The following is a 25,973-nucleotide window of genomic DNA, read 5'->3' on the forward strand; positions in this document are numbered from 1 at the left end:
CCCTGGGTCTCTGCTGTGATTTCTGCTTTGGACGAATGCCTTGCATATGGGCTGTAGCTGAAGTCTGCTGCACAGAGGATGCAGGGGATTTGATCATTTTTGAATCTGAAAGAGCTGATTCGATTTGGATGGCCAAATTAGTTGCTTTATCCATTGTCAATTTGTGATCCTCCATTAGTAAGCATTCCCGAATGCGATGGATTGTTGTTGTCTCAATAATTTGATGCCTGATCATTTCCTCTGTGAGTGCTCCAAAGTTACACATAGCGGCCAGTTCAGTTAATGAAATGATACGCTGTTTGATTGGTTCACCGTTCCCTTGGCCCCTTTGATGAAATTTGTATCTCTCCATCATGATACTTTTCTTTGGCCCAAAATATTTCTCTAGGGCGCTTACCGCTTTGTCGTAGGACTCTGTGTCTTCGATTTGGCCAAAGATGTGTTGGCCTTCGGTGCCAAGACAGTGGATAAGTATTAAGTATTGCATGGCAGCGAGCTGGTGTTACATTGTCGCCTTCTAACCCACTCACCATGATGTATGTAGAAAAGCTTTTTATCCATCTTGGCCACGGGATTGGAGGGTCCCCAGGTGTGGAGAGGAAAAGTGAGGGTGGCGGGGGGGGGGAATGGGGGTGTTAGGGAGGTTAATTTAATTCATCCTCATTGCCAAATTATGTTGTGTATGTAAATAAACAGACGGAGGGAACAGGAGTAATGTAACTAACTGTATTCTTTATAACAACACCCAAAATGGTGTCCCAAAACCAGCATGAACCAGAATGTTTACAGCAACTGTGAATAGCTCCCACAGGGTCCTAATGCCTGTCTCGTGTACTGTAACAAACAAATGGAGTATGAATACAACAGCCCTCACTTCATACAAATATTAAAATCCAGAGCAAACAAATAAACTGTATCCAAACACTCAATTCCATGTGTTTAATATTCATCAGGAAAAATGAAGAATCTCCCTTGTGAAACCCCTTAGTGTCTAAGTTAGTGCTCCTACAAAGTATTTCTCCAGTGGCTACAGCTAGGCAGATGGAAGGTTGCTGAGCTTCCACTAAGGACACTTCAGATGACTGTGGAGGACAGCCTTGAGCAGCTCTGGGCCAAGAGGGTCCAGGTGCAGACAGGACCATCTCGGCATGGGTCAGGACAGTCTGGCCCAGCTGGCTGTGTGACACTGACCCAGAGTGGCTGGTGGGAGAGCAGGCTGCTATCATGCTGAGATGACAACAGGTGCCTCTCCCATCGAGCCAAGACCACTCTCCTGACACTGTGCCTCAGCATTCCTAGCACTCTGTTGAAGAACAGAGTGCAGAAGTAACGTGACTCTCTGGAAGCCCCTGTCAACAGTGAACCACCACCCCACCCACCACCAAAGCAATGATGGCAGCAGTGTGAGCTGCCATGGAAGTTATGAGAGCTTTCAGCAGAGGCTTCATCATAGTGGGCGCCACGGTGGTGTTGATGGAGCTGACCGGTCGGTCTACATTGGATAGAATGGTCTCCATGTTCTGAGCAAAGCCATGATGCAAATTGGAGCTGGACTCTTCCATGATCTGAAGCATTCTGTGCAAGCCTGCTGGCAGGCTGGCCAGTGCACCTAGTGTTTCCTGTAGATGCCTTCTTCCATTAGCTTGGGGCTTCAAAGTCAGCATTTGAGTCCACTGCAGCAGAGCTAATATGCAGCCACATCCTCCATCAAGCTGGCACTTATGCCATCCTATCCCCCTGCCCTAGCTCCTTACACACTTGCAGCCGATGATTCACCACCTGAAGACCCCATCTGTAGCCTATCCGCTAAACTATGTGTGGTGCCAGTATCTGAGCCGGCACTTGCTACGGTCAGAACGAGTGACACTGCATCTTCACGAAGGCAACTTTTTTTTCAGCACTAATATTAAAGAGAGGGACAAAGGACAAAGGTTAGCTTTTAGTACAAAGGGATAGCAGAGAAAGTAGTCGTTGCCACTTGCCATGGCCATGACTCTCCCACTGCCCATGATGGCTGACATGTTTTCTTCCACAGGATAGCGGATGTGCTGGTGGGCTCGGCCACCCCCGATGCCATCTTCCTGTCTCCGGTTGTGTGTGCCTTCTCCTGCAAGAAAGAAGAAAATGTGTTAATAACAGCCTTGTTTAGCGAATATGCCTGTCATGGTCAATTAGTTTGTATGTAGTAGGGAAGTAAGGGTAACAATAATGGTGAGCGTAGAAAGTGCAGAATGTGTGAGTAGGTGGAGAAGGAGGTATAGTGAAGTCTGCCGCAGTTATTGTATGAGTGTGAAGAGAAATGGGGAAGAAGAGTATTATGAATAGTCAGGCTGAAGGTGTGAGCAGAGAGCAGGATTCTTACCTTGATAACTCTGGTAAGGTCATTGCATTTTTTCCTGCATTGCAGACATCTCCTGGGAGCTAAGCAGTTTGAATTATCCTCCTTGGCCGCTTCTTCCCACTGGCAATGGAGGTGTTGCCTGGAAAGCTTTCTGCCCCCAGGGGGAGGGAACAGGATCTCCCTCCTCCTGTCCACTACCTGGACCTGGGGGTCCAACGTAGCATGGGAGAATGTGGAGGCCCATTCTACAGCTCATGCAGCCATTTCTTTTTCAGAAGCCTTATCTTACTGTCTGTAGCCAGAGTGCACCTCCCCTTTAATAGGAGCTGGTTGCCTTTAGGTGGTGTCAGTGAAGCCCAATTTTTTGCCTCCCCCCCAAAAAGCTTGCAGCCAATGAAAAGCGCAGGTTGCGCTGCCTTCACACCTGAGTGATTATAATGAGCTGGCAGCACCAAGTTCACATGGTCCCTGGGCGTTATTGAATTTCTAGGCCTCGGTGTTTATATTTTCCCTCCTTTACCTTCTCCCTCTTGAGTTACCCCTCTGTATGTATATTGTAATCTTAACAGGATAGGGAGAACCTTCCATCTCTACAAACCATTGTCATAGTCACTTTTTAATTGTTCCTTTAGTTAGAAGGTGTGCTTGAGTAATACAGAAGAAGATCCTTGGTTAATTTCTCTCCCAAAGGACCTGGTTGAGAGTGTTTAACTTTCTGTAGGGAGCCTGATGCCTCAATTATATTGCACTGGTTATGACTAATCTTAATAGTGATCGAACAGCTGCAGGTAAATCCTTTACTTCCTTCATCAAAAAAAGAAAGAATCATTTATATAATGGCTTTCATAACTTCAGGAGGTCCCAAAGCACTTAAGCCAATTAAGTACTGTGCTGTGTTGTCACGTTATAATCCAGGAAACACAGCATCCTACAAACAGCGATGTGAGAATGACCGAATAATCTGTTAACGTTTACATCCACCTGAGAGGTAGACAGAATCTCGATTTAACGTCCCATCTGAAAGATGTTGATCTCCCACAGTGCAGCATTCCCTCAATGCAGCGCTCCCTCAGTGCAGCACTCCCTCAATATTGCGCTGAAGTGCTCGCCTAGATTTTGTGCTCAAATCTCTATTGTGGGACTGGTCCCCCAACCTTCTAACTCTGAGACAAGGATGCTTCCCACCGAGCCACAGCTTTTTATTTGATTTCCAGCATCTGCAGTATTTTGTTCTTGTTGACACAGACTATCCTACTTGCCCCGCGAAAAAAGAAAGCATGAAAATAAAAAGAGAGATGGATTTAAGTTAAATAATTATATATAAAATGGCTGAATTATGTAAAGAGTGGGCTTCAAAAGTGTTCCTTCCAATCTAAGCAGTACTGTTAAATAATCTCATATAATCAGCTCAAGGACTGGTAGAAGTTGGTAGGTACAATAATTAAATACACAATCAGAGAAAACAGGATCAAATCAATTGTAAAAGACCTGTGCGGCACAGCTGGCAATCTCCGTATTATTTGTGTATTAACATGTCTCTTTTAGAGACACATATGTGCATGCATGCACGTACACCTTACACAGAATCACAGAATGGTTACAGCACAGAAGCAAGTCATTTGGCCCGTCGAGCCTGTGTCGGCTCGCTGCAAGAGCACTGCAGCTAGTCCCACTCCCCCGATCTTTCCCCGTAGCCCTGCAATTTTTTTTCCTTCAGCTACTTATCCAATTCCTTTTTGAAAGCCACAATTGAATCTGCCTCCACCGCCCTTTCAGGCAGTGGATTCCAGATCTTAACCACTCGCTGTGTAAAAAGGTTTTTCCTCACACTGCCTTTGGTTCTTCTGCCAATCACCTTAAAACTGTGTCCTCTGGTTCTCAACCCTTCTGCCAATGTACCCTTTAGTTTATATTGCCTCTCCTCATTCTTCTTACCAAAATGTATCACTTCACACTTTTCTGCGTTAAATTTCATCTAGAATTATGAAGTTAATTTACATAAAGAGATACTGAAGCTCCTTGAATGAAGAGAATCAAGGTTAATGACACGACTTGCATTTACATTCATGCCATCGAAATAGGAGCCCATTATGGCCCAGCATTATGCTGCAGCAACTACCACGTGTCAGCAGGAGGTTACTGTCTTTTGCTCGAGTGCTGCCTCAGGGGTCAGTAGGCAACTCATTTATTCGACATTTTTTTAGGTTAACTAAAAGTTTAGGATCTATTCCAAAACTGATTTTCTAGTTCTTGACCTATTGGATTTTATGATGCATAGAAAGATTAACCTGGATGATCATAAGTTGCTCTTGATCATTTAGAGGTCACTGGGAGTTTCTCTCATTGTGTAATTCTCAGAGATGGCGTGCTTAGCAGGAGCTTTTCGGAGTTGACTAACTGCACTGCTATGATTTGGCTATCGCTAAGTAAATAAATGAATGTATTGCAAGATGAGATTCATGAGTGTTGGAGCAAGTGCTGTCTGCTGTCCAGCAAGTTAGTATGTAGGATGCAATTGCATCTAACAACTTGTACCAGTCTCTGAGTAGTGCAGGGCAGGTCTGTCCCATCTGGAGGTTCTGTCAGTGCCGTACTCTGTTGAGTTTATTTTTTTCACCTCGGTACCTTGGTTCTACAAAGTGCTCACGTGGTGATCTGATTTAGAAATGAGAAAACTGCTTTCAACTGGGACGACCAAGTTTGAGAGAAAGGAACTTCTTAGACTAGTGTTCACAACATGCCGATTAACACTTAAGTGATCTATCAGTTGAGCAATAAATTTGTATTAGAGAAGAAAGATTTTGATTTATATATCATCTTTCACGACCACCGGACATCCAAAAGCGCTTTACAGCCAATAAAGTACTTTTGAAGCTTAGTCACAGTTGTAATGTGCGACAGCTAATTTGCACACAGCAAGCTCCCACAAACAACAATGTGATAATGACCAGATAATCTGTTTTTAGTGATGGTTGAGGGATAAATTCAGGCTAGGACAAAATAGTGCCATGGGATCTTTTACATCCACCTGAGAGAGCAGATGGGTCTTGGTTTAATGTCCCATCTGAAAGAATTAATCTTTGTGACTATTCAATAACTTAGAGTCAGAGTCGAGAGCTCCTTCACCTATGAAATAATATAATTGGGTGTAATTAATGAACAGTCAAACTAGCAGCTGCATGCTTTCTAGTGTCAGTGATTATACCAGGTTGTGAGCTGATTAAATGAGATTACTTAACAATACTACAAAAATTCATTTTGTTCCACATTTGAGTCATTTTATATAGTTATTTAACTTAAATCAATCTCTTTCCTTATAGGCTGGGCACGGCCATGAATCCTTCTGTAGTAGAGCAAGCAGGATACTCTGACATGACTGCTGTCAATGCAGATCCGATTAACACAATCGAGGCAATGTCGATTGATTTACTCCCTCAAGGGCGAATGGGGAGATGGCAACTGGCCAGGTGTGAATAGATGACAATGCTGGGCCTTTGTTTAATTAACTCCTACATGGCAAGAGAGCGCCAGGTAGGCAGAGGAAACGTTTCAAGGACACATTCAAAGCCTCCTTGATAAAATGTAACATCCCCACCGGCACCTGGCCAAAGACCGCCCTAAGTGGAGGAAGAGCATCCGGGAGGGCGCTGAGCAGCTTGAGTCTCGTCACCAAGCGCAGGAAGCGGAAGGAGCGTGCGGCAAACCAGACTCCCCACCCACCCTCTCCTCCAACCACTGTCTGCCCCACCTGTGACAGAGACTGTAGTTCCCGTATTGGACTGTTCAGACACCTGAGAACTCACTTTTAGAGTGGAAGCAAGTCTTGCTTCCGAGGGATGATTTTGAGGGACTGCCTATGATGATGATGATTTATGCACAACTTTCCCTCAGGAAATTGAATATGTGGGATAGACTACACAATAGAATAGATTGTACATGTTCAGTGGAAGAGTTGGACTTAATTAACTGATTGGTCTTTCATTTTCATGATTTTTTTATGATGACAAAATGCTTCACTTTGATCGTGTGTTCCATCTAATCAGCAAATAAAGGGATAAATCCCCCCTCCCCCGCCCCCCCGAAACAGGTGGGTTGGAGTCAAGTGAGCAGTAAAAAAACCTTTTAAATCTCAAACCCCACCACAACCCGCCCACTTGTAGATTTAACGGAGGTGGGACATGGGGAGCTTAGCCAACTCACTCCCAGGAGATGGGTTGACCATTTAAATATTATAATGAGGTTGGGAACTTCATGGTTAACCTGTCTTACAGGTTTAACCATGGCCAGCAGGGTTTCCCAGACCTTTGGAAACCTGGTAGCTCGAAGGGGGCGAGGACAGTTTGGGGGAAAAGTTAAGTGCCTTTACAGCCTTGTGGACCAGGAGGAGCAGGAGTGCTTCCTCCGGCCCCTCAAGACTTACCTTCTTCCCTGCCATCAGACCACCAACCCACCCTCCTAAACTGCCATTAGACCCACCCCCATCCAAAGACCCCACCTCCCCCCTTCATAATCAGGGATCAGAGCTCGACCTCCCACCCACCCCAAGCTCCCGCTAACCGAACAGTAGGCTCTCCACCTGCGACTTCCTCCGGAGTGCTCCCTGCCCGACAGGGAGCCAAACCTAGCAATCCGCCTGACTTCCGGCTGGGGATCCTGTTGGGGGAAAAAAAAGGTTGCACGCTGTGGAGTCAAAACTCTGCAACCAAAACTCCTCCCCCGCGCTTATGCAACCCACCCCAGTCAATATCAGGGCCTAAGTTTCCAAAAGGCACCACGGGAACATCAACTCTTAACCTATTGCCTGGGAGCCAAGTGTCCTATCGCATGAGCAACCTGACCCTTTTTGAATGCACAGATGAATACATCTGTATCTAATTATAGGTAAGGTAAACCCAGAATGTCACTTTAAAGCACGCCGAGAAAGTATGGTCAGAAGAAATACATGGAAATTCATGAAAAATAAATTTAGAACACTTATCAGGAAAACCTATTCCTCAAAAGCCGTGCACTTATGCTGTAAGATATTAGTGGATAAATACTTAGCGGGTTTGTCTGCAATTCCTCTCTTGACCTTTTAAAATAAATGGGTTAACATTTCCTAAAAAATAGTACAAAAATAAAAATCAGGCTAACTCTAATGATCTAATTGAATGGTGGAGCAGACTCGAGGGGCTGAATGGCCTACTCCTGTTCCTATGTTTCGATAAATTATTAAGTATTAAACCATTGATATCTCACAATGGAATTTCAGGGTTAAAGTAGACAGTACAGAAGGAGGCTATTTAACCCATTGTGCATGTGCCGGCTCTTTGAAAGAGCTATCCAATTAGCCATACTCACTGCTCCCAATTTTTGCCTTTTCAAGTATATATCCAATTCCCTTTTGAAAGTTATCATTGAATCTGCATCCACCAACCTTTCAGGCAGTGCATTTCAGTGATCAATGTTTCGATTAATCTTATCAAGAAGGTAATAAAGGCAAATAATACTGGGGCCTATTGAAAATAAGATTACACATAGCAATAAGAGGGTCAATGGGGTAATTTGAAACCTTCATTCAGGGGCAGAGGTGGGGGTTAAAACTTTCAAAAATCTGAAACTCGACTCTATCCTCCTGCCTTGAATGTGCCCACTGTTTTAACAGAGGTGGGTTGGAGGGGGGTAACTAAATTGTTCTTGAGAGGTGGGCCAGTCAGTTAAATATGTTATTGAGGTGTATGCCTCAAATTTTACTAGACTTCCAGATTTAACAGCTGAAGGGAGGCGAGAAAGACTGGTTCCAGCAGGTAAGGCCCCTCAAGTAAACCTGTTAATCTCCCCGCGATTGGCGTCCCCTGCAATCTACACCCCCAACCCGCAATCTCCCCAACTCCGATCCGCTAATATCTGATCAGACCCACAAGCTCTCGCCCCCTCGACCCACAATCTTCGCACCCTCCCGAATCGTCGCTCCCTGACTGTGGCCTTCCAGCGCAGGCCTTCCCTCTCAACAGCCGGCCGGCAATGTTCCCGCTAAGCTGCACGGCTGCGCACGGTCTGTATTGTGTCCCTAACACAGATGAGACTGCACACAGGGAGGTTAAAGTAACAGTGACCTCAGTCTTTATTAAGACACTCTAGAGTGAGGAACAGGCCTTAGGGGCCGGCTTATATCCAGTGCTCCCAAGGGATGCTGGGATCCCTTGGGACTTCAGGGGATGCGCTCCCTGGTGGCGGAACATGGGAGCGTATGTTTTACAGATACACAACATCATTCCCCCCTGCAAAGTCAAAGTGAAAACTATTAACAAGGTGAGGTGGTCGGGAGACTTTCTTTCCCTGGTGGACCGCCTCGGTACAAATGTCTATTCTGGTGTGTTGGCTGTGCCCTCGCTGGGTTGGTGTGTTGTTGGCCCTGCAGGGCTGCTGGGTGAGCCTGGCCTTGCTGGGCTGTTGGGCATGATGGGTTCGATTTCCTGGTCCGGGGTGGTGTCGTGGATCCTTTGGGTGTGTGTTGTGGGCTCGAAAAAGGTGGTGCCTGCTGTGGGTTGTTCAGGGCAGTCTGTGAACCGCAGCCTCGTTTGGTCCAGGTGTTTTCTTCAAATTTGTCCATTGTCTAGTTTGACTACAAACATCCTACTCCCTTCTTTAGCTATCACCGTGCCCGCGATCCACTTGCAACCATGTCCATAGTTTAGCACATACACAGGGTCATTCAGATCAATTTCCCGTGACACAGTGGCGCGACCATCGTTTACATTTTGTTGCTGCCACCTGCTCTCTACCTGATCATGCAGGTTGGGGTGAACCAGCGAGAGTCTGGTTTTAAGTGTCCTTTTCATGAGTAGCTCAGCCGGGGGCACCCCTGTGAGCGAGTGGAGTCTCGTGCGATAGCTGAGCAGTACTCGGGACAGGCGGGTTTGGAGTGAATCTTCTGTGACTCGTTTGAGACTCTGTTTGATGGTTTGTACTGCCCGCTCTGCCTGCCCATTGGAGGCTGGTTTAAATGGGGCCGAGGTGACATGTTTGATCCCATTGCGGGTCATGAATTCTTTAAATTCGGCACTGGTGAAACATGCCCTGTTGTCACTGACCAGTATGTCAGGCAGGCCGTGGGTGGCAAACATGGCCCTCAGGCTTTCAATGGTGGCGGAGGCGGTGCTTCTCGACATTATTTCACATTCAATCCATTTTGAAAAAGCATCCACCACCACCAGGAACATTTTACCGAGAAACGGGCCCGCATAGTCGACATGGATCCTCGATCATGGTCTGGAAGGCCAGGACCACAAACTGAGTGGTGCCTCTCTGGGCGCATTGCTCAACTGAGCACACACATTGCCGTACACAGGACTCTAAGTGACAGTCAATACCGGGCCAACACACGTGTGATCTGGCTATCGCTTTCATCATTACTATGCCCGGGTGTGTGCTGTGGAGATTCGAGATGAACATCTCCCTGCCTTTTTTGGGTAGCACTACACGGTTAACCCACAACAGGCAGTCGCCTGAATGGACAGCTCATCCTTTCACCGCTGGAACAGCTTGATTAGCTCTTGCATTTCAACGGGGATGCTGGCCCAGCTCCCATGCAATACACAGTTTTTTACTAGGGACAGCAGTGGATCTTGGCTGGTCCAAGTCCTAATCTGGCGGGCCGTGACAGGTGATTTATCATTTTCAAACGCTTCCATGATCATCAACAAGTCTGCGGGCTGTGCCACCATCAACAAATTTGCAGGCTGCGCCATTTCCACCCCCGTGGTGGGCAATGGTAACCGACTGAGAGCATCCACACAGTTCTCGGTGCCTGGCCTGTGGCGGATGGTATAGTTATACGCTGATAGCGCGAGTGTCCACCTTTGTATGTGAGCTGAGGCATTAGTATTTATCCCCTCGTTTTCAGCGAACAGGGATATGAGGGGCTTGTGATCGGTTTCCAGCTCAAATTTGAGGCCAAACAGGTACTGATGCATTTTCTTTACCCCGAACACACAAGCTAATGCCTCTTTCTCAATCATGCTGTAGGCCCTCTCAGCCTTAGACAAGCTCTTGGAGGCATAGGCGACAGGTTGCAACTTACCCGCCACGTTAGCTTGTTGTAATACACACCCGACTTCGTACGACGCATCACATGCTAGCACAAGTGTTTTACACGGGTTATACAATACAAGCAGCTTGTTGGAGCGTAAAATGTTTCTAGCTTTCTCAAAAGCAATTACTTGTTTTTTTTCCCCACACCCAGTTCTCACCTTTACGCAATAACACATGTAGGGGCTCCAAGAGAGTGTTTAACCCCGATAGGAAGTTACCAAAATAGTTGAGGAGTCCTAGGAACGACCACAGCTCCGTGACATTCTGTGGCCTGGGCGTGTTCCTGATAGCCTTTGTCTTGGCGTCTGTGGGCCGAATGCCGTTCGCCGTGATCTTTCTCCACAAAAACTCCACTTCTGTTGCCATGAAGATGCATATCGACCTCTTCCAGGTTTTGTAGATGCTCAACGGTGTCCCGACCCATGACCGATATGTCATCCTGAAAAACCACTGTGCATGGTACCGACTTGAGTAGGCTCTCCATGTTTCTCTGGAAGATTGCTGCAGCCGACTGAATTCCAAACGGGCATCTGTTGTCGATGAATAGTCCCTTGTGCGTGTTGATGCAGGTGAGGCCGCTCGAAGACTCCTCCAGCTCCTGCGTCATGTAGGCCGAAGTCAGGTCGAGCTTGGTGAATGTCTTGCCTCCTGCCAGCGTCGCAAATGGGTCGTCTGCCTTAGGTAGTGGGTATTGGTCCTGTAGCGAGAAACGATTAATAGTTACTTTATAATCTGCGCAAATCTTGACCGTGCCATCACTTTTGAGTACTGGAACAATCGGGCTGGCCCACTCACTGAATTCCACTGGAGAGATGATGTCCTCGCGTTGCAGCCTGTCCAGCTCGATTTTCACTCTCTCCCTCATCATGTGAGGTACCGCTCGCACCTTGTGGTGAATGGGTCATGCCTCTGGGACCAAGTGGATCGCACCATCGCCCCGGAAAAGTTTCCAATGCCTGGCTCAAAAAGGGAAGGAAATTTGTTAAGAACCTGGCTACATGAGGACTCATCGATATCTGATAGCGCTCGGATGTCATCCCAGTTCGAGCGGATTTTGCCCAGCCAGCTCCTTCCAAGCAGTGTGGGGCCATCGCCCGGGACAATCCAGAGTGGCAGTTTGTGCACCATGCCCTCGTAGGTGACCTTGACAATGACGCTGCCCAGGACAGTGATAAGCTCTTTGGTGTACGTTCTCAGTTTCATGTGGATGGGGCTCAGGGCTGGTCTGAGTGCCTTGTTGCAACACAGTCTCTCAAACATCTTTTTACTCATGATGGATTGGCTAGCGCCAGTGTCCAGTTTCATGGCTACGGGTAAGCCATTCAATTTTATGTTTAGCATTATAGCTGGACATTTCGTAGTAAATGTGTGCACCCCATGTACTTCAGCATCTGCCTCCTCTCTCTGAGGCTCAAAATTGCTTTGATCCACAATGGACCGATCTTCCTCTGCGGTGGTTAGCAGGTTTTGCAGAGCTTGCAGCTCATCTGAAAACTCATTGGAGGTGCCCCATTGTTCCACAGCTCTTGCAAACATACCCTTTGAAGCGGCATGAATAGGCTGAATGGAAGCCTCCACAACGCCAGCAAGGTGTGAGTTGCCTTGCATTCATCCTTTGTTGCGGACTCTGAGTCATCTGGGTCACCTGAGGCCTGCTGGCATTTGTAGACTCGTGGTTTCTGCCCTGTACATTTCTGCTCGCAAACACAGTTCCAATTAATTTATGAACATTGCTAGCACTTGTGTGCTGAGAAATTTGTTTGGTGTTATCACCGGTGGACATAAATGCCTGTGCTATTACAATGGCCTTACTGAGAGTCGGTGTCTCTACAGTCAAATGTTTTTGTAGGATGGTCTCATGGCCAATGCCCAGTACAAAAAAGTCTCTGAGCATTTGTTCCAGGTAGCCATCAAGCTCACATTGTCCTGCAAGTTGCCTTAGCTCGGCGACGTAGCTCGCCACTTCCTGACCTTCAGATCGCTGGCACGTGTAGAACCGATACCTCACCATCAGCACGATCTCCCCCGGGTTAAGATGCTCCCAAACCAGTGTACACAGCTCCTCATACAACTTATCTTTGGTTTTCACCCGGGCCAGAAGATTCTTCATGAGGCTGTAGGTCGGTGCCCCACAGACCGTGAGGAGGACCGCTCTCCTTTTTGCAGCGCTTCCTTCTCTGTCCAGCTCATTGGCTACAAAGTACTGGTCTAGTCGTTCGACATAGGCTTCCCAGTCCTCACCCTCCGAGAACTTCTCCAGGATGCTCACAGTTTGCTGCATCTTTGCGTTGGATTCGTATACTCGTTGCCAGTTATTGTGTTCCTAACACAGGTGAGCCTGCACACAGGGAGGTTAAAGTAACAGTGACCTCGGTCTTTATTAAGACACTCCAGAGTGAGGAACAGGCCTTAGGGGCAGGCTTATATACAGTGCTCCCAAGGAATGCTGAGATCCCTCGGGACTTCAGGGGAGCAGTGAGGTCAGGGCGAAGAAGCAGCGAGAGATTGAAGAGGAACGTGATCGGGACCCAGGAAAGGCGTGAGTTTGGGGCCCAGAAGAGGCTAGGGCCCAGGGGCAACACGGGCCAGCCCACATTGCGATATGTGTGTGCGCTAGGTCTGTGCAGCAGAGCTGGTCTCCAGTCGTCTTGGTTAATACTTGCTACTGGACCAAGACCTAGCTCTGTCAACCCCGTGTGGTGGCTGGTATGCAATGGTTACCACACATTAAAAAAATCCACACAGAGGCATCTTCCACCCTTCGGGACCTGGAATTTTAGGTCCTTCATTGAAACACCTGCGAACTTTTTGACGTGGAAGCAAGTCATCCTCGATTCAAGGGACTACCTATGATGATGATGATGACACATCTTCAACTTTCAAAACATTAACGTAGAGTGAGAAGCATCTTTAAGGTAGTAAAATACCCTATGGCACTTTGAAAGCAAACAAAAAGCCATCATCTCATTTGTTAGATAATTGTTGCCAGTTGGACAAGATAAAGGTCCCAATTGCTTAGATAGAAATATAGAAACATAAAAAATAGGTGCAGGAGTAGGCCATTCGGCCCTTCGAGCCTGCACCGCCATTCAATAAGATCATGGCTGATCATTCCCTCAGAACCCCTTTCCCTCTTTCCCTCCATACCCCTTGATCCCTTTAGCTGTAAGGGCCACATCTAACTCCCTCTTGAATATATCCAATGAACTGGCATCCACCACTCTCTGCAGTAGGGAATTCCACAGGTTAACAACTCTCTGAGTGAAGAAGTTTCTCCTCATCTCAGTCCTAAATGGCTTACCCCTTATCCTATGACTGTGTCCCCTGGTTCTGGACTTCCCCAACATCGGGAAAATTCTTCCCGAATTTAACCTGTCCAGTCCCGTCAGAAGCTTATACGTTTCTATGAGATCCCCTCTCATCCTTCTAAACTCCAATGTATAAAGGCCCAGTTGATCAGTCTCTCCTTATATGTCAGTCCAGTCATCCCTGGAATCAGGCTGGTGAATCTTCGCTGCACTCACGCAATAGCAAGAACGTTCTTCCTCAGATTCAGAGATCAAAACTGAACACAATATTACAGGTGAGGTCTCACCAAGGCCCTGTACAACTGCAGTAAGACCTCCTGCTCCTATACTCAAATCCCCTAGCTATGAAGGCCAACATACCATTTGCCTTCTTCACCGCCTGCTGTACCTGCACGCCAACTTTCAATGACTGATGAACCATGACACTCAGTTCTCGTTGCACCTCCCCTTTTCCTAATCTGCCACCATTCAGATAATATTCTGCCTTTGTGTTTTTGCCCCAAAAGTGGATAACCTCACATTTATCCACATTACACTGCATCTGCCATGCATTTGCCCACTCACCTAACCTGTCCAAGTCACTCTGCAGCCTCTTAACGTCCTCCTAACAGCTCACACCGCCACCCAGTTTAGTGTCAAATGCAAACTTGGAGATATTACCCTCAATTCCTTCATCTAAATCATTAATGTATATTGTAAAGAGCTGGGGTCCCAGCACTGAGCCCTGCGGCACTCCAGTAGTCACTGCCTGCCATTCTGAAAAGGACCCGTTTATCCCAACTCTCTGCTTCCTGTCTGCCAACCAGTTCTCTATCCACGTCGGTACATTACCCCTAATATCATGTCCTTGATTTTGCACACCAATCTCTTGTGTGGGATCTTGTCAAGAGCCTTTTGAAAGCCCAAATACACCACATCACTGGTCCCTGTCCACTCTGCTAGTTACATCCTCAAAAAATTCCAGAAGATTCGTCAAGCATGATTTCCCTTTCATCAATCCATGCTGACTTGGACCGATCCTGTCACTGCTTTCCAAATGCGTTGCTATTTCATCCTTAATGATTGATTCCAACATTTTCCCCACTACTGATGTCAGGCTAACCTATAATTACCCGTTTTCGCTCCCTCCTTTTTTAAAAAGTGGTGTTACATTAGCCACCCTCCAGTCCATGGGAACTGATCCAGAGTCCAGAGACTGTTGGAAAATGATCACCAATGCATCCACTATTTCTATGGCCACTTCCTTAAGTACTCTGGGATACAGACTATCAGACCCTGGGGATTTATCGGCCTTCAATCCCATCAATTTCCCTAACACAATTTCCCGCTTTATAAAGCTATCCTTCAGTTCCTCCTTCTCACGAGACCCTCGGTCCCCAAGTACATCCTGAAGGTTATTTGTGTCTTCCTTCGTGAAGACAGAACCGAAGTATTTGTTCAATTGGTCTACCATTTCTTTGTTCCCCATTTTAAATTCATCTGAATCCAACTGCAAGGGACCTACGTTTGTCTTCACTAATCTTTTTCTCTTCACATATCTATAGAAGCTTTTGCAGTCAGTTTTTATGTTCCCGGCAAGCTTCCTCTCGTACTCTATTTTCCCCCTCTTAATTAAGCCCTTAGTCCTCCTCTGCTGAATTCTAAATTTCTCCCAGTCCTCTGGTTTGTTGCTTTTTCTGGCCAATTTATATGCCTTTTCCTTGGATTTAACACGATCCTTAATTTCCCTTGTTAGCCACGGTTGAGCCACTTTCCCCATTTTGTTTTTACTCCAGACAGGGATGTACAATTGTTAAAGTTCATCCATGTGATCTTTAAATGTTTGCCATTGCCTATCCACCGTCAACCCTTTAAGTATCATTTGCCAGTGTATTCTAGCCAATTCATGTCTCATACCGTTGAAGTTACCTTTCCTTAAGTTCAGGACCCTAGTTTCTGAATTAACTGTGCTGCTCCCCATCTTTATAAAGAATTCTACCATATTATGGTCACTCTTCCCCAAGGGGCCTCGAACAACAAGATTGCTAATTAGTCTCTTCTCATTACACATCACCCAGTCGAGGATGGCCAGCTCTCTAGTTGGTTCCTTGACATATTGCTCTGGAAAACCATCCCTAATACACTGCAGGAAATCCTCCTCCACCACATTGCTACCAGTTTGGTTAGCTCAATAAATATGCAGATTAAAGTCGCCCATGCTAACTGCTGTACCTTTGTTGCACACATCCCTTATTTCTTGTTTTATACTGTCCCCAACCTCACTACTACTGTTTGGTGGTCTGTACACAACTCCCACTAGTATTTTCTGCCCTTTGGTATTCTGCAGCACCACCCATAGTGATTCCACATCATCCACGCTAATGTCCTTCCTTACTATTGCATTAATTTCCTCTTTAACCAGCAACGTCACTGTTGTGTATCTGTAAAGCATGCACTCCCATGTTCCGTCACCAGGGAGCGTATCCCCTGAATTCCCAAGGGATCCCAGCATCCCTAAGAGCTGTTCCACACTCTGGAGTGTCACAATAAAGACTGAGGTCACTGTTACTTTAACCTCCCTGTGTGCGGCCTCATCTGTGTTAGGAACACAATAACTGGCGATGAGTCTACGAATCCAACGCAAAGATGCAGCAAACTGTGAGCATCCTGGAGAAGTTCTCGGAGGGTGAGGACTGGGAAGCCGATGTCGAATGGCTAGACCAGTACTTTGTAGCCAATGAGCTGGATGGAGAAGGAAGTGCTGCAAAAAGGAGAGCGGTCCTCCTCATGGTCTGTGGGGCACCGACCTACAGCCTCATGAAGAATCTTCTGGCTCCAGTAAAACCCACAGATAAGTTTTATGAGGAACTGTGTACACTGGCTCGGGAGCATCTTAACCCAAGGGAAAGCATGCTGATGGTGAGGTATCGGTTCTGCACGTGCCAGCGATCTGAAAGTCAGGAAGTGGCGAGCTACGTCGCCGAGCTAAGGCGACTTGCAGGACAATGTGAGTTTGATGGCTACCTGGAGCAAATGTTCAGAGACTTTTTTGTACTGGGCATTGACCATGAGACCATCCTACGGAAACATTTGACTGTAGAGACACCGACCCTCAGTAAGGCCATTGCGATAGCACAGGCGTTTATGTCCACCAGTAATAACACCAAACAAATCTCTCAGCACACAAGTGCTAGCAATGTTCATAAATTAACTGGAACTGTGTTTGCAAGCAGAAATGTACACGGCAAAAACCACGGGTCTGCAACTGCCAGCAGGCCTCAGGTGACCGAGATGACTCAGAGTCCGCAACAAAGGATGAATGCAAGGCAATTCACACCTTGTTGGCATTGTGGAGGCTTCCATTCAGCCTCTTCATGCCGCTTCAGACGAGCTGCAAGCTCTGCAAAACCTGCTAACCACCACGTGGCAGAGGAAGATCGGTCCATGATGGATCAAAGCAATTTCGAGCCTCAGAGAGAGGAGGCAGATGCTGAAGTACACGGGGTGAACATATTTTCTACGAAATGTCCAGCTATAATGCTAAACATAAAATTGAATGGCTTACCCGTAGTCATGAAACTGGACACTGGCGCTAGCCAATCCATCATGAGTAAAAAGATGTTTGAGAGACTATGGTGCAACAAGGCACTCAGACCAGCCCTGAGCCCCATCCACACGAAACTGAGAACGTACACCAAAGAGCTCATCACTGTGCTGGGCAGCGCCATTGTCAAGGTCACCTACGAGGGCATGGTGCACGAACTGCCACTCTGGATTGTCCCGGGCGATGGCCCCACACTGCTTGGAAGGAGCTGGCTGGGCAAAATCCGCTCGAACTGGGATGACATCCGAGCGCTATCAGATATCGATGAGTCCTCATGTAGCCAGGTTCTTAACAAATTTCCTTCCCTTTTTGAGCCGGGCATTGGAAACTTCCGGGGTGATGGTGCAGATCCACTTGGTCCCAGAGGCACGACCCATTCACCACAAGGTGCGAGCGGTACCTCACATGATGAGGGAGAGAGTGAAAATCGAGCTGGACAGGCTGCAACGCGAGGGCATCATCTCCCCAGTGGAATTCAGTGAGTGGGCCAGCCCGATTGTTCCAGTACTCAAAAGTGATGGCACGGTCAAGATTTGCGGCTATTATAAAGTAACTATTAATCGTTTCTCACTGCAGGACCAATACCCGCTACCTAAGGCAGACGACGTATTTGTGATGCTGGCAGGAGGCAAGACGTTCACCAAGCTCGACCTGACTTCGGCCTACATGATGCAGGAACTGGGGGAGTCTTCGAAGGGTCTCACCTGCATCAACACGCACAAGGGACTGTTGATCTACAACAGATGCCTGTTTGGGAATTCGGTCGGCTGCAGCGATCTTCCAGAGAAACATGGAGAGCTTACTCAAGTCTGTACCGTGCACAGTGGGTTTTCAGGATGACATATTGGCCACAGGTCGGGACACCGTTGAGCACCTACAAAACCTGGAGGAGGTCCTCCAGTGACTGGATCGCGTAGGGCTGCGGCTGAAGAGGTTGAAATGCGTCTTCATGGCAACAGAATGGAGTTTTTGTGGAGAAAGATCGTGGCGGACGGCATTCGGCCCACAGACGCCAAGACAGAGGCTATCAGTAATGCGAACAGGCCACAGAACGTCACGGAGCTGCGGTCATTCCTGGAACTCCTCAACTATTTTGGTAACTTCCTACCGGAGTTAAGCACTCTCTTAGAGCCCCTACATGTGTTATTGCGTAAAGGTGAGAACTGGGTATGGGGAAAAAAACCAAGTAATTGCTTTTGAGAAAGCTAGAAACATTTTATACTCCAACAAGCTGCTTGTATTGTATAACCTATGTAAAAGACTTGTGCTAGCATGTGATGCGGCGTCGTACAGAGTCGGGTGTGCATTACAACAAGCTAACATTGCGGGGAAGTAGCAATCTGTCGCCTATGCTTCCAAGAGCTTGTCTAAGGCCAAGAGGGCCTACAGCATGATTGAGAAAGAGGCATTAGTGTATGTGTTCGGGGTAAAGAAAATGCATCAATACTTGTTTGGCCTCAAATTTGAGCTGGAAACCAATCACAAGCCCCTCATATCCATGTTCGCTGAAAACAAGGGGATAAATACTAATGCCTCAGCCCACATACAAAGGTGGGCACTCGCGCTATCAGCGTATAACTATACCATCCGCCACAGGCCAGGCACCGAGAACTATGTGGATGCTCTCAGTCGGCTACCATTGCCCACCACGGGGGTGGAAATGGCGCAGCCTGCAAACTTGTTGATGGTGGCGCAGCCCGCAGACTTGTTGATGGTCATGGAAGCGTTTGAAAATGATAAATCACCTGTCACGGCCCGCCAGATTAGGACTTGGACCAGCGAAGATCCTTTGCTGTCCCGAGTAAAAAACTGTGTACTGCATGGGAGCTTGGCCAGCATCCCCATTGAAACGCAAGAGCTAATCAAGCCTTTCCAGCGGCGAAAGGATGAGCTGTCCATTCAGGCGAACTGCCTGTTGTAGGGTAACTGCGTAGTGCTACCCAAAAAGGGCAGGGAGACGTTCATCTCGGATCTCCACAGCACACACCCGGGTATAGTAATGATGAAAGCGATAGCCAGATCCCACGTGTGGTGGCCAGGTATCGACTGTGACTCAGATTCCTGTGTATAGCAATGCAGCGTGTGTGCTCAGTTGAGCAACGCGCCCAGAGAGGCACCACTCAGTTTGTGGTCCTGGCCCTCCAGATCATGGTCGAGGATCCATGTCGACTATGTGGGCCCGTTTCTCGGTAAAATGTTCCTGGTGGTGGTGGATGCTTTTTCAAAATGTATTGAATGTGAAATAATGTCGGGAAGCACCGCCACCGCCACCATTGAAAGCTTGAGGGCCATGTTTGCCACCCACGGCCTGCCTGACATACTGGTCAGTGACAACGGGTCATATTTCACCAGTGCCGAATTTAAAGAATTCATGACCCGCAATGGGATCAAACATGTCACCTCGGCCCCGTTTAAACCAGCCTCCAATGGGCAGCCAGAGCGGGCAGTACAAACAATCAAACAGAGCCTCAAACAAGTCACAGAAGGCTCACTCCAAACCCACCTGTCCCGAGTACTGCTCAGCTACCGCACGAGACTCCACTCGCTCACAGGGGTGCCCCCGGCTGAGCTACTCATGAAAAGGATACTTAAAACCAGACTCTCGCTGGTTCACCCCAACCTGCATGATCAGGTAGAGAGCAGGCAGCAGCAACAAAATGTAAACGATGGTCGCGCCACTGTGTCACGGGAAATTGATCTGAATGACCCTGTGTATGTGCTAAACTATGGACATGGTCCCAAGTGGATCGCGGGCACGGTGATAGCTAAAGAAGGGAGTAGGGTGTTTGTAGTCAAACTAGACAATGGACAACTTTGCAGAAAGCACTTGGACCAAACGAGACTGCAGTTCACAGACTGCCCTGAACAACCCACAGCAGACACCACCTTTTTCGAGCTCACATCACACACCCAACGGATCAACGACACCACCCCGGACCAGGAAATCGAACCCATCATGTCCAACAGCCCAGCAAGGCCAGGCTCACCCAGCAGCCCTGCAGGGCCAACAACACGCCAACCCAGCGAGGGCACAGCCAACACACCAGAATATACATTTGTACCGAGGCAGTCCACTAGGGAAAGAAAGGCTCCCGACCGCCTCACCTTGTTAATAGTTTTCACTTTGACTATGCGGGGGGAGTGATGTTGTGTATCTGTAAAATATGCACTCCCATGTTCCGCCACCAGGGAGCGCATCCCCTGAAGTCCCAAGGGATTCCAGCATCCCTTGGGAGCACTGTATATATGCCGGCCCATAAGGCCTGTTCCTCACTCTGGAGTGTCTTAATAAAGACTGAGGTCACTGTTACTTTAACCTCCCTGTGTGCAGTCTCATCTGTGTTAGGAACACAATAGTCACCCCGCCTCCTTTTCCTTTCTGTCTATCCTTCCTAAATGTTGAATACCCTAGGTTGTTGAGTTGCAGAGTTGGTTACCCTGGAGCCATGTCTCCATGATACCAATTACATCATATCCGTTAACTGCTATCTGCGCAGTTAATTTGTCCACCTTATTCCGAATACTCTTCGCATTGAGGCACAGAGCCTTCAGGCTTGTCTCTTTAACACACTTTGCCCCTTTAGAATTTTGCTGTAATGTGGCCCTTTTTGTTTTTTGCCTTGGGTTTCTCGGCCCTCCACTTTTACTATTCTTCTTTCTATCTTTTGCTTCTGCCTCCATTTTATTACCCTCTGTCTCCCTGCATAGGTTCCCATCCCCCTACAATATTAGTTTAACTCCTCCCCAACAGCACTTGCAAACACTCCCCCTTGGACATTGGTTCCGGTCCTGCCCAGGTGCAGACCGTCTGGTTTGTACTGGTCCCACCTTCCCCAGAACCGGTTCCAATGTCCCAGGAATTTGAATCCCTCCCTTCTGCACCACTGCTCAAGCCACGTATTCATCTGAACTATCCTGCGATTCCTACTGTGACTAGCATGTGGCACTAGTAGCAATCCTGAGATTACTACTTTTGAGGTCCTACTTTTTAATTTATCTTCTAGCTCCCTAAATTTATCTCGTTGGACCTCATCCCATTTTTTACCTATATTGTTAGTACCTATATGCACCACGACAACTGGCTGTTCACCCTCCCTTTTCAGAATGTCCTGCACCCGCTCCGAGACATCCTTGACCCTTGCACCAGGGAGGCAACATACCATCCTGGAGTCTCGGTTGCGGCCGCAGAAACGCCTATCTATTCCCCTTTAAAATTGAATCCGCTATCACTATAGCTCTCCCACTCTTTTTCCTGCCCTCCTGTGAGTCAGAGATTTTAATTGCTAACATCTATGACCTGCCTTTGTACCAGGCAATATCAATAGCTTGGGGATTGTCCTGGTCAGGCCCAACCCATTGGCAACATATAGCACCAGCAGTACAGGCAGACTAATCAAGGACAAAGGTCTGCAAGTGTGACTCTGGCCTTGGTGATCGGGAGTCAAGGTTTCATGGGAAAGTGGAGTTGAGGCCAAGATCAGATTAGTTATGATCTTATTGAATGGCAGAGCAGGCTCGAGGGGCCGTATGGCCTACTCCTGCTGCTACTTCTTATGTTCTTAGCTGCATTCTGGTTACCAATCTTTGTCAGAAGGTCCCAATTGATGTTTAAAATATTTGCGGTTGTTTCAACCCTGATATGGAACGACTGCTAAGTAGGCAAACCTGGCAGCCATTTTGTACACCGAAACAATGAAAAAAGACAATATCTGTTATGTCTAGTGTTGGCTGCGGGAGAAAGGTTTTCCAGGACACTGGGAGAACCCCTTGTTCTATTTTTCGAATGGTGCAATGGAATGTCCACCTGAGCAGGCAGATGGGGCATGGTTTAACATCTCATCTGAAAGGTGACACTTTCTAACACTGTAGCGTTCCTTCAGTACAAGTGTCAGTCTAGATTATACACTCTTGCAGTAGTGTATAGAAGTTGAAAGCCACAACTTCTGACTGAAAGCTGAATGTGCTACCAACTGAACCAAGCTGATGAAAACGGTGCATGGCATGTTTCGCTCTCCACAAAGTTTGTCAAAATACCTTTACCTTTCGCAAAAAATTGCATTTATATAACGCCTTTAATATAGTAAAATATTACAAGGCCCTTCACAAGAGTGTTATCAGACAAAATTACCGATTAGTTGCAGTCTTAAGATTTACATTGTTCTAAGCAATTACAGGCTAATCCAGCAACTCAAGTGATTCAGCATCTGTTTATTGCGCATTAACAATTCATCTTTGGTTAAAAAAAAAATGGCTCATTAGAATTTTTACTCTTGTTTTCTCAAATTCATTATGTTCTGGGTGTGCACCATCCATGTACTAATAATATAGTTTCAAAAATATATATTTCTGGCAACCTGTTTAGAGCAATTCATCTCTGATCTGCACACTGGTTCTTGTGCTTTTGAATCCACGTGATGAGGCGATCATGTGGAATGCAACCAATTCTTCTTCTCCTTAGGCGATCCCTCGAATCGAGGATAACTTAGCAAATTAGGTTTGAATAATGGAAGTAAAAACTGCAGATTTTTGAAATACGCTGCAGGCCTGACGGCATCTATTAAGCGAAAAGACAAGTTATGATGCTTCGGGTGCACACTCTTCATCATCATCATAGGCAGTCCCTCGAAACAAGCATGACTTGCTTCCATGCCAAAAAAGGATGAGTTCACAGGTGTTTCAATGAAGGACCTAATATTCCAGGTCCTGAACTACATCTTGAAGGGTGGAAGATGCCTGTGCGTGGATTTTTTAACGTGCAGTGGGCGTTGCACACCAGCCACCACACGGACTTGACAGAGCTAGGTCTTGCTCCAGTGGCAAGAGTTATCCAAGACGACTGGAGACCTGCTCTGCTGCACGGACCTAGTGCGCACACATATCGCAGTGTGGGCTGGCCCGTGCTGCCCCTGAATCCCTGGCCTCGAACTCATGCCTCTCCTGGGCCCCGATCACATCCCTCCACAGTCTCTCGCTGCTCCTGCTGCATCTGCCCTTACTCCAATCACCGACCTGGACCTTGATGACATCACCCTTCGCTGCTGTTGCCCTCCTGCACCAATAGTGCTGCTCCCTGAAGTGTCACGCCTCCACTCTGCTCCTGGGCCGCTGCACCTCTGCTCCTTTTATGGCCCCGACTTGCTGCTGGTGTTCTCATGCAGGTCGGGGCCTACATGCTGCTCCCAGGCCATCACTGCGTGAGAACACCAGCGGCAGGTCTGGGCCATAAAAGGAGCGGAGGTGCGGTGGCCTGGGAGCAGCACACCCATCAGTCTGAGGGAAAAGGGTCATTTTATCTCAAACCTCAGGAGAGCATAGACCTCTCATCCCTGCAGAAGTGTGTGACGTTATTAAACCTAAAGGTACTTGTACATTGTGAGGGAACACAAGAACACAAGAACACAAGAAATAGGAGCAGGAGTAGGCCATTTGACCCCTCGAACTTGTTCCGCCATTTAATAAGATCATGGCTGATCTGATCATGGACTCAGTTCCACTTCCCTGCCCACCCCCATAATCCTTTATTCCCTTATCGCTCAAAAATCTGTCTATCTCCGCCTTAAATATATTCAATGACCCAGCCTCCACAGCTCTCTGGAGCAGAGAATTCCACAGATTTCCAACCCTCTGAGAGAAGAAATTCCTCCTCATCTCAGTTTTAAATGGGCAGCCCCTTATTCTGAGACTATGCCCCCTAGATTTAGTTTCCCCTATGAGTGGAAATATAACCTCTGCATACAACTTGTTGAACCCTCTCATTATCTTATATGTTTTGATAAAATCGCCTATCATTCTTCTGAACTCCAATGAGTATAGACCCAACCTACTCAACCTTCATACGTCAACCTCTTCATCTCCGGAATCAACCGCGTGAACCTTCTCTGAACAGCCTCCAATGGAAATATATATATCCTTCCTTAAATACGGAGACGAAAACTGCACACAGTACTCCAGGTGTGGCCTCACCAATAACCTGTACAGTTGTAGCAGGACTTCTCTGCTTTTATACTCTATCCCCCTTGCAATAAAGGCCAACATTCCATTTGCCTTCCTGATTACTTGCTGCATACTAACTTTTTTGCGTTTCATGCACAAGGACCCCCAGGTCCCTCTGTACTGAAGCACTCTGCAATATTTCTCCATTTTAAATTATAATTTGATTTTCTATTTTATTCTGCAAAAGTGGATAACCTCACATTTTCCTACATTATACTCCATCTGCCAAATTTTTGCCCACTCACTTAGCCTGTCTATATCCATTTGCACATGTGGCATTGTGTTCCCAAGGAATAGGTCTTGCACAACCAAGTACAAACCAAATGTAAAATTGCTAGAAATCACGAAGACTGGCTGTTGTGAAGCCTTATTTTTAGAAGTCTTCAGGACCATTGGTCTTACATAGAAACATAGAAATTTACAGCGCAGAAGGAGGCTATTTCGGCCCATCGTGTCCACGCCGACCGACAAAGAGCTGCACGGCCCTTGGTCAGCAACCCTAAAGGTTACATATAAACCCATGAACAATGAATGAAAAGCAAAGAGCATCCAGCCCAAACCAGTCCGCCTCACACAACTGCGACACCCCTTATACTGAAACATTCTACACTCCACCCTAACTAGAGCCATGTGATTTCTTGGGAGAGGCAAAAACCAGATAAAAACCCAGGCCAATTTAGGGAGAAAAAATCTGGGAAAATTCCTCTCCGACCCATCCAGGCGATCGAAACTAGTCCAGGAGATCACCCTGGCCATATTCTATTCCCTGCCGTACTTACCATTATATCTGCGCCGTCCAACAAAAGGTCATCCAGTCTAATCCCAATTACCAGCTCTAGCTCCGTAATCCTGCAGGTTACTGCATTTTAAGTGCCCATCCAACCATCTCTTAAAAGTGGTGAGGGTTTCTGCATCCACCGCTCTTCCAGACAGCGAGTTCCAGATCCCCACAATCCTCTGTGTAAAGAAGCCCCCCTCAAATCCCCTCTAAACCTTCCACCAACCACCTTAAAACTACGCCCCCACGGAATAGACCCCTCCATCAATGGAAATAGGCCCTTACTATCCACTATGTCCAGGCCCCTCAATATTTTATACACTTCAATAAGGCCTCCTCTCAACCTCCTCTGTTCCAATGAGAACAAACCCGGCCTATCCAATCTGTCCTCATAACTAAGATTCTCCATTTCAGGCAGCATCCTAGTAAATCTCCTCTGCACCCTCTCTAGTGCAATCACGTCCTTCCTATGAATGTTCCTGATGTTGGGGAAGTCCAGAACCAGGGGTCACAGTCTAAAAATAAGGGGTAAGCCATATAGGACCGAGATGAGGAGAAACTTTTTCACCCAAAGAGTTGTGAACCTGTGCAATTCTCTGCCACAGAAAGTTGTTGAGTCCAGTTCGTTGGACATATTCAAAAGGGAGTTAGATGTGGCCCTTATGGCTAAAGGGATCAGGGGGTATGGAGAGAAGGCAGGGATGGGGTAGTGAGGTTGCATGATCAGTCATGATCATATTGAATGATGGTGCAGGCTCGAAGGGTCGAATGGCCTGCTCCTGCACCTATTTTCTATGTTTCTAATATACAGCGACCAGAACTACACGCAGTATTATACAATTTAAGCATAACCGCCCTGCTATTATATTCTATGCCTCGGCCAATAAAGGCAAGCAT

The sequence above is a fragment of the Pristiophorus japonicus genome, chromosome 8 (genome assembly GCF_044704955.1).
Source record: "Pristiophorus japonicus isolate sPriJap1 chromosome 8, sPriJap1.hap1, whole genome shotgun sequence".
Taxonomy (NCBI): Eukaryota; Metazoa; Chordata; class Chondrichthyes; family Pristiophoridae; genus Pristiophorus; species Pristiophorus japonicus.